At 33.7% G+C, this 8,796-nt stretch overlaps 1 pseudogene; it reads left to right on the top strand.

The window, feature by feature from the left end:
• Nucleotides 1-1,643: 1,643 nt before the first annotated feature.
• The window catches only part of LOC140862662 (uncharacterized), a 36,399-nt pseudogene continuing 29,246 nt past the window's right edge, over nt 1,644-8,796 (top strand).

Genomic DNA, 8,796 nt, shown 5'->3' with positions numbered 1-8,796 from the left:
TAATGTCATAACTTGAATTCAACACTCTTAAAAAACACAGCTAGAGATGTCAAAGCGGTGAGACCCAACTCCTTGTAAAATAGATGGGTTGGGTTGACAATTCCCATCCCACCAAAATGGAGGTCTGGCGTGTCCCGTCTAATGGCGGGTTGCAGGCCGGCACGTCCCTACCCGTCAAATTGCATATAAGTCTGCCGGGTTAGGCTGTCTTGGCACCTATAATAGATGTGTTTGAGTTGGTGTTTTCTCAATCCACCTAAAAAGTGGGCCAGTCCACCCTTCTCAATAGTAGGCTGTGACGGTTTGTGGGACCGCAATCTCGTTAGCCCGTTTTGACAGCTCCAAACACAGCCACAACGTTATCAGCTTGCAAAGCATGACATAGTGAAAAGATACTTCATTTTTCAAAACCTTGGAGAAATCGATGGAATTTACCCAAACCCAAAAGTCATCACATAATATCGTATGACTTACGTGCAAGGATGAGTATCCAGAATAGCCTCATGTCAGCTCAACAGATGAGATGAGTCCATTGGCTCCTATAGAAATCGACATATATGACTTGATTTATCCAACTACATCGAATCATAATTCAACAACCCCAATAGCAAATATCGTTGCCGAATGCAAAAAACAAACAAGCTAAGCCACCTTAGACATCAAACAAATATTTGAATTGAGCAACTCAAGAAATGTAAAAGAAATCGGTTTCCAAATACATGGCAGGTTCGATAGCCGGCTCTTTACCAAAAAACTATAGACAATGGTATTATTGCTATTCGATCTTTTAAATGTCCAAACACTACTTTTCGTCCCCACCCAATAATTACGGTCTTTGCAATTGAGAATTGAACGTATGACAACTTCTCGTCCCCACACAATAAATACGGTCTTTGCAATTGAGAATTGGACGTATGATATTGGGTTCGAATACCAATTATACAATTAGAAAAACTATAAACTTGGGATGATGTCACTAGAATTTTTGAAATGTATTCCTACCTAGAGGTTAAATCTTTTTAACAATATGCCACATGTTACCACTTCTGTAACATACACAATTATTGCCCCAACACTCGGTGATTCACCGAACTTTGAGAGCCATTTTTGCAAGTGGAATTCTTTAAAAAGTATTTGGGAAAAGGTGTTGGAAATAATTATTTATTATAATAAAAAATTATTTGACTTTTAGCGTAAACTTGATTAGTATTGTAATAATAATATATCATTTAATAATCTTTAGCATAAGAATCCAACATCAGCTGAAGTCCCAAAAAGGTAAACAAACGAAAATTAAATATAACAAGAATGAAAGAAAACAAACAGAAGATCACCAAGCAAATGATTTCGTAATAACGTTGTCCTCGACTAGGTTGACTCATTTAAATTGTTTGAGGGAAGTTAATTGTCAATTATCTTATGAAAATCGTTTATTTACAACATATGTGAATCAGGGCTTATTGAAAATTTTCTAGTTGGAAAATATACATCATTATCCGATTCTTCAGGGTTATTCAATTTTGCGTGTTTGAACATCTGGGCTGTGGATTTTGTTACGAGGCTTGTGATTTACTTGGTTATCCTTTGCTTTCTTTCTCAGTAAATTTCATGTTCTAAAAATCGAGCTAGGCGACCGCCTAGGCGACCGCCTAGGCGACGACCGACCGACTAGAAGAGGCTGACCCTAGGCGAGTGGGGTACAAACGTGTCAAGCTACTCTGTTTCAAGAGTTGTCGACATGTGATGTATTGTTAAAAAGATTTGAGCGCTCAATAAGAATACATTTAAAATATTCTAGATTCCAAGGCTATATTTTTTCTTATCGTATAATTGGTATTAGAACCCAATGTCATATGTACAATTCTGAATTGCAAAGAGTGGAATTTGGGTGGAGACGAGAAGTAGTGTTTGGACGTTTCAAAAATGGAATTGCAATAACGATCATCGGCTATAGCTTTTTGGTAAATACCCGGCTACCGGACCTACCATGTATTTGGAAACGAATTTCTTTTACATTTTTTGAATTGATCAATTCTAATATTTGTTTGATGTCTGAGGTGGCTTGGCTTGTTTGATATTGGATCTGGGAACGATATTTGGTATCACGATTGCTGAATTATGATACGATGATTTCAATGATGGATTCTTTTTTATTCGAATTTAGTCGAGGGTTCAAGCTAATCAACAAATGAAACTATGGAGCCCCCACCACAAGTGATAGTCTGTGATGCTGATCATCTTCACAACCGATAAATTACACCATATTTTCATATACATTGCTTCCAACAGGAGCAATGGATGAAATTGCTGTTGACTCGTCTCATTTGTTGGGCCAACTGGAGGCTATTCTGGATACTCACCCTTGCATGCCATATGATATTATGTAATGATTTTCGTGTTTGGTTAAATCCCATATCGATTTCCAAGGTTTTCGCGAAATTGATGCATCATTTCACTACGTCTTGCTCAACAAGATAATGATGTTGTGCTGTTGTGTTGTTTGGAGGGTTGAATTCAGGTTATGACCTTAATGGGTTATTTCAAGGGGGTAGCAAGGAGAAAAGTGATATTTAAAATGGTAAATAGCCATTTTTTTTAGCTCCTACTAGACATTTTGCTAAACCTACAGGGATATGAATTATTCATAATGATTGATAGTGTTATGCATTGGATAAAATCTTGAAGGTAGATTTTTGTAATTTTCTCTTTTACTAGATAACCCATGTTTTTCTTCTGCTATTGATCACAAATTAATAAATCAGAAGATACACTGATGTTTGAATTTTCTCAACCATTAAGACTGATGAAGCTGTCACCTTGTTTGTTGGTGCGAGTTGATGAAACACGCATCTTTGAATAAATTTTTTTCAGAACAAATAGATTATCGAATCAGATTCTTTATGTTTGTTGGATTTTTTATCTGGTGTCATGTAGTTCTAATATCTAGTGTAATGTGCTGTCCCCAGTTGTCATCATTAAGGATTCTTTATTTTGCAATCACGTTAGGGTCATATAGTCAGATATGGTTATTCTGTTTGTGATATGAATGATATTTATTCTTTCAGTGATGAATTGGGGTTTATTCATCCATCCCAATTTGCTGCACTGGATGAAGAGGCCAATGGTTCACCTATATCGAAACCATCACATACTTGTATATCAACACTTGCTTTAATTCCACTGTATGGTGTGCTAAAGATGCCTTCATGGATTCCTTTAGACAATATAAAATGTTATTACACTCTCATGGACAGAACAACGAATCCACCGATGTTAACACATTGACGCGCTCACAGTCTGACCTAGACATTGTGGAAAGTGAAATGATGAGACACAACAGGGTTCTTGTTCTGTTGAGCTGTGATTTCGGCACTGCATGGAATTCCAGGTCTATTTTCTTGTGTACGATGTGACTTGTGTTAATCTGAAAAACTTAATTTTAAATCATGTTGACAAAATGCAATTCAATTTTCCGAGCTTCATATTGGTGATAGATATGCTGAATGAAACCTGTTTATATCTCGTGCAATTTGTTGGATCTTCTGAAGCATTAATTGCTTTTCCTGAAAATGACATTAAAAATTTGAAACTTCTGTTCAATCAACTGAATTATACTGATTTCTTTCCCTCAATTTTCTAATACTTCTCTTACAGAGAGTAGTTCCACAAGTGAGCATGATCAGTCCAAAGTTCTGTTTATTGTACTCTTCGTCTCTTCCGATTGCTGCTGTTCCCACCCCCACAAAATACAAAAATTTTAGCTTGTGTAAGCTTTCAACTTCATTGTTCACGATTGGGAATTGAAAGTTATTGTGCTTGCAAGTAATTCAGTTTTTATTGAAGGATTAATTAGCAAAGCTAGAGGAATGCCTTTCATCTCCTCTATATTGAATAGCTTAAACTCAACTGTGATGTTGGTGGTTACTTTTAGAACCTTACATTTTGGATACATCTTGTGAAGTGAACTGGAATTTTTCAAAATTCCAAGGGAGTTCCCGTTGAATTTTTTTCTCTCTTTTAGTGCTGTGAAGGAACTCCAAGTGTATCTTTTGGTGGCATAATCTCTTCTTTGAAGAATTGGTCGCAAGATAAAGCATTCAAAGAACTGATTGAATGTGTATGTGATCTTAATTTGCCTTTACTTCTGTCATGTACCTTTATGCTGGTGTTCTAGTCTGAAGAGAGCGGTTGGCTTCTGTCGTTTGTGCTTTGCAACATTCCACCCCTAGTCAATTCTGTCATAGACAATATAATTTGTGTGCTTTTTGTACTAGTAGGAAGTTAGTTATATTAAGGAAGCAGCAGGTTCCATTGTTCATGGATGAACTAATGTTATCAAATTTGGTTCTCTCCTGTGCACCAAAGAGTGAACGTGCTTGGAGCCACATGTAGAATACATTCTTAATCATCTTTATGTATCTGTGTGTGTTTGTGTGTACATTCTGTTTGCTTTCATATGCATCCATGAATGTCTGCATCTAGATGCTAAGATTAATTTGTGCCTTCATATTTTGAGTCTACCTTGTAATGAGGTTCACACTGATAGGAGGTTGGGTGATCAAGATGATAGCAGACAAGTGTGCAAACCTGTAAGAGATTGTGGAAAGAGAATCTGTATTAGTGAAAACTATAGCCGAGGTTCATTTCTTTCCACATTTGTGATTTACTGCGTGGAAAAATGATATATGTGATATCTAATGATTTATTTCCATGCATCCTCGGCATTTAGGTTTCTTTGTAAGATTTTATTTTTTTGTTTGAGAAATGGTAAATTCTCATTGCTCACTTGTTTTCTTCTGTTTGTGCACTCGTTTCACGTTTCCATCTGCATGAAGATAATTTCAGCTGCTAATTTGTGGTGATACCTAATAGTACGCAGATTAACCACCGATTTACTTTCCTTGACTGACTTGGCATAGACATCAAGGATTTACCCTCTCTGGTCAAAGTAGAATCCACCTTTGATGATTGCCTATAACTTGACATTATCTAATTCCTATTCGAGGGCATGTGCTGCTTTTTCCTTATTAACATTGACAGATTATACTTTTTACGTGATATGTTCATTTTTATTGTAGAATTCAAAAATGAACTATCGTGCTTGGAATCACCGTTGCTGGTTAGTGTTAGAGTAGATGCCCTGTAAGCCAAATGTTGGTCAGGGATTTTATTGACTCAAGTGTAATAACAATCTTTATTTTAATATAATTAATCTTTTATCTGGCATTTTCTTTATCTGTATACCCATGCAAGTTGCATAGATAAAGACCTTGAATATACTATAGTAAGATACGAGATTGTACATGTGATGACAATCATGAAACACATATTATTAATTACTGTATATTCTAAATCAAGTTCCTAGTCGATTGAGCCTTCCAAAATAAGGATAAGGATCGCTCGAGCTCGAGCTAAAATCTGGGATGATGTGTACCACATTTCATTGGTATGGACATAGAGATGTTCAATCATACAGATTGGTGCACATACGATGAGTTCACTGAACTACCCTCCCTCGAACTTCCCAAGTGGTTATCATTCATCGAGTGGATAAGTCCGTGGTTATGGTTGTACACCGAGGCTCTACATGCTAGGACTTTACTTTGACTCGTTTACCGACTCCATGAGGGTCATCAGGTGGCGAGGTTGGGTGCAGTTGCGACACATGTAGGAGCCAGTGCATTGTAGTCGGGGATTCACCGCTCACCTACGGGTGTGGATATCCTATGTGATAAAATGAGATAATAGTGCATGGAATCTCTGGCCAGAGTGTAAGATGTGTAGTAGAGTAAAGTGTTTACCAAGTTACACATGCGATGCCGCTATGTATTCTCAAAGACATCACATCGTTATCGAAATTCACGTGCAACCCTCGATGAACCAATGGTTGCAGTTTCGATCGGGATATATGAGATGAAGGGACTGTACTGTACGTTAACCGTAATCGACTGGTTCTTGCATGCACTATCAGTGATACCTAGGGAATCATGGGGCGGTGCTACTTAACGCTCTTACCATGATTCGATGGGTTAAATCATAAATGAGTTCTGACATTTTATGATCAAGGAGTTGATGCATAGAATGAGACTAATAAGGGTAAGCCTGGACCCACAGCTAGCTGTATCCCTGAACCATTGAGGGTTACACAAGTACTGATTTTCTTGTTCCCGTTGAGATAATAAATTCAAAGAGTTGAATGTATGATGAACAAATTTGACTGGATCGATAGATAAGCTTTATAAATGGTTTATAAAGGTTTATAGAAAATTTGAGAGCAAAATTAATTAAAAGGGTTTAATTAATTTTTCGGAGTTGGACTTGAATTTAAGGACCCATACAATATATATAAATGCATATATATATATATATATATATATATATATATATATATGGATATGTATAATATATATTTATGATAGTGGGACCTTATGTTTATAATAATATATTTATATATATTATATTATTATAATATTAAAAAAAAAAGTTAAATGAGTTGTCGGCAATAATAGCCGACAATCTCATTTAATCCCTTCAATCAATTGATTGAAGGGATTGACAAAAGAAGAAAATTAAGTGCATTGGATGCACAGAAAATTTTTCGTTCTCTCTGCTCGAAGCTCTCTGAAAAGGCAGAGAAAAGAAAATGTTTCTTTGCTGCTAAAAACTTTCTTCTCGGCCAGTCATCTTCTTCAATTTTTCAACGAAAATTTCTTCTTCTTTTAAGTGCAATTTAGAAGAGGAACAGGAAATCCGGTCGTGGACCTGATTTGAAGAAAGGAGGAAAAATCCAGTTGTTTATTCATAGGGATTTACAACAAGAGCTATTTTCGAAATTGTTTCGAAATAGTTGGAGCCATCGTCAATCTTTTAAGATTGATAGGTAAAATTCTTGAAACACCCTACGTATATTTATTTAAACCATACGAGTGTCCAAGCATATTTTGAACGTCAAAATAATTTTTAAATTTCCGCTGCGCCTTGGGCACGATAGAGATCCGAGATCCAACAGTGGTATCAGAGTCAGGTTCTCTATATCGTATGGTTTATTTCATGTTGAGTATTTTTAATTTCTAACCGCATAAGAAAATATTTCAATATCGCTACACCATAAAATTTATTTTTATAGAATTTAAAATACGTATATAGATATATGTATGTATATATATATATTACGATATATATATATATATATATATATATATATATATATATATATGTACATATATAGATATATATATTATAAAATATATAGATATATGTATGTATATATATATTACGGTATATGTATATATAGATATATAAGTATAATTTTGCTTTTCAAAAAGTTGATTAATATGATTAATAGTAACAGACAACATATCATCCTCAAATATTTTTGAAAACACATTAAAATTTAAAATTTTTTCATTCTTTTCTATTTGAAAAGAATTCTGTGGAGGATACATAGATTTCTGAATATTTCCAGAAGAAAGTTTATAATTTCTTTCTATAACAGAAATATAATCAACAAGAAAGGTTTTTATAAACCAGGGAACAAAATAAATCATTTTATTTTTTTCTGCACAATCTTTATAAAAAGTATTAATTATATAATCAAATTTTTTTTTTGGAAAAACTCTTAAAATACCATTTTCTAAAAGATTTCCATTTATGATCACAGAATTCTTTATTAATCTGAGCTCTTGCTCTAGATCCTTTACTGAAATCTATTTTGGTTGTACTATACATTTAAACAAAATTCATTTCTGAGATAGTATCTGATTCTGTAATGTTCTGGACATTTCCATGTACAATATTATTTCTGTTTATAATAACCTCTTTAATGTTATTATTTTTAGAGAAATCAGATTTAACTTCTTCTCGAATTTGAGAAGTAGAAGCTCTAGAAGATTGAGGAATATCAATTATATAATCTAGAGGAAAAGAATTGACTTCTTTAAAAAAGAATATCGATAATATTTTATTGGTCATACAACAGATCAAGCCTAATGTACACATTGAAGAAAAGAAAGATAGAAATATAGTTTCCATAGCTTCTTCTTCTATTCAATCTCCTCCAAAAATATAAGATTTTAAATTTAAATCTTCTGTTTCTGAATTTGAAAAAATTTTATCAGAAAAATTTAAAAATATGAATATTTCTGTTATTAATAATAATGAATCATTTAGTAATAATAATACTGATGATGATGATACATATAAAATTCAAAAAATGAAATGGGCCGATAGGCCAACTCAAAATCGTTATTACTATTCTCGTCCTACTCCTTTGGATGTTCTTAATGAAGAACAATAGTACATTATAACAAATAGTTATAATGGGAAAAGCATTTATGAATGAAATGCTGATGGTTTAACAGATAAGCAGATTTATAATCTTGCTCATAGAATGCTTATGTATAGTAATGTTTGTAAAAGTGCTGGTAATACTGATAAGAATATAGCAAAAATGCTTATTTCTGGTTTTACAGGCCAACTTAAAGGTTGGTGGGATAATTATTTATCTCAACAACAGAAAAATGATATTTATGATTCTATTAAAATAGAAAATAATAATCAGACTGAAAATGTTGTTTATAGTCTTATTATGACTATTATTGAACATTTTACTGGTCGTTTTACTGATAATAGTGAAAATATTAGAACTCTTTTGAGTAATATGAAATGTAAGACTCTTACCGATTTTAGATGGTATAAAGATACTTTTCTTTCTAGAATTTATGAATTACCGGATTGTAATAACAATCAATGGAAGCCAAATTTATTGATGGTCTTCCTCATCTCTTTGCTGAAAGA

This window comes from Henckelia pumila, chromosome 4 (genome assembly GCF_033568475.1).
Source record: "Henckelia pumila isolate YLH828 chromosome 4, ASM3356847v2, whole genome shotgun sequence".
Taxonomy (NCBI): Eukaryota; Viridiplantae; Streptophyta; class Magnoliopsida; order Lamiales; family Gesneriaceae; genus Henckelia; species Henckelia pumila.
Note: the sequence above shows the minus strand (reverse complement) of the source record. Positions and strands in the feature narration are given on the sequence as shown.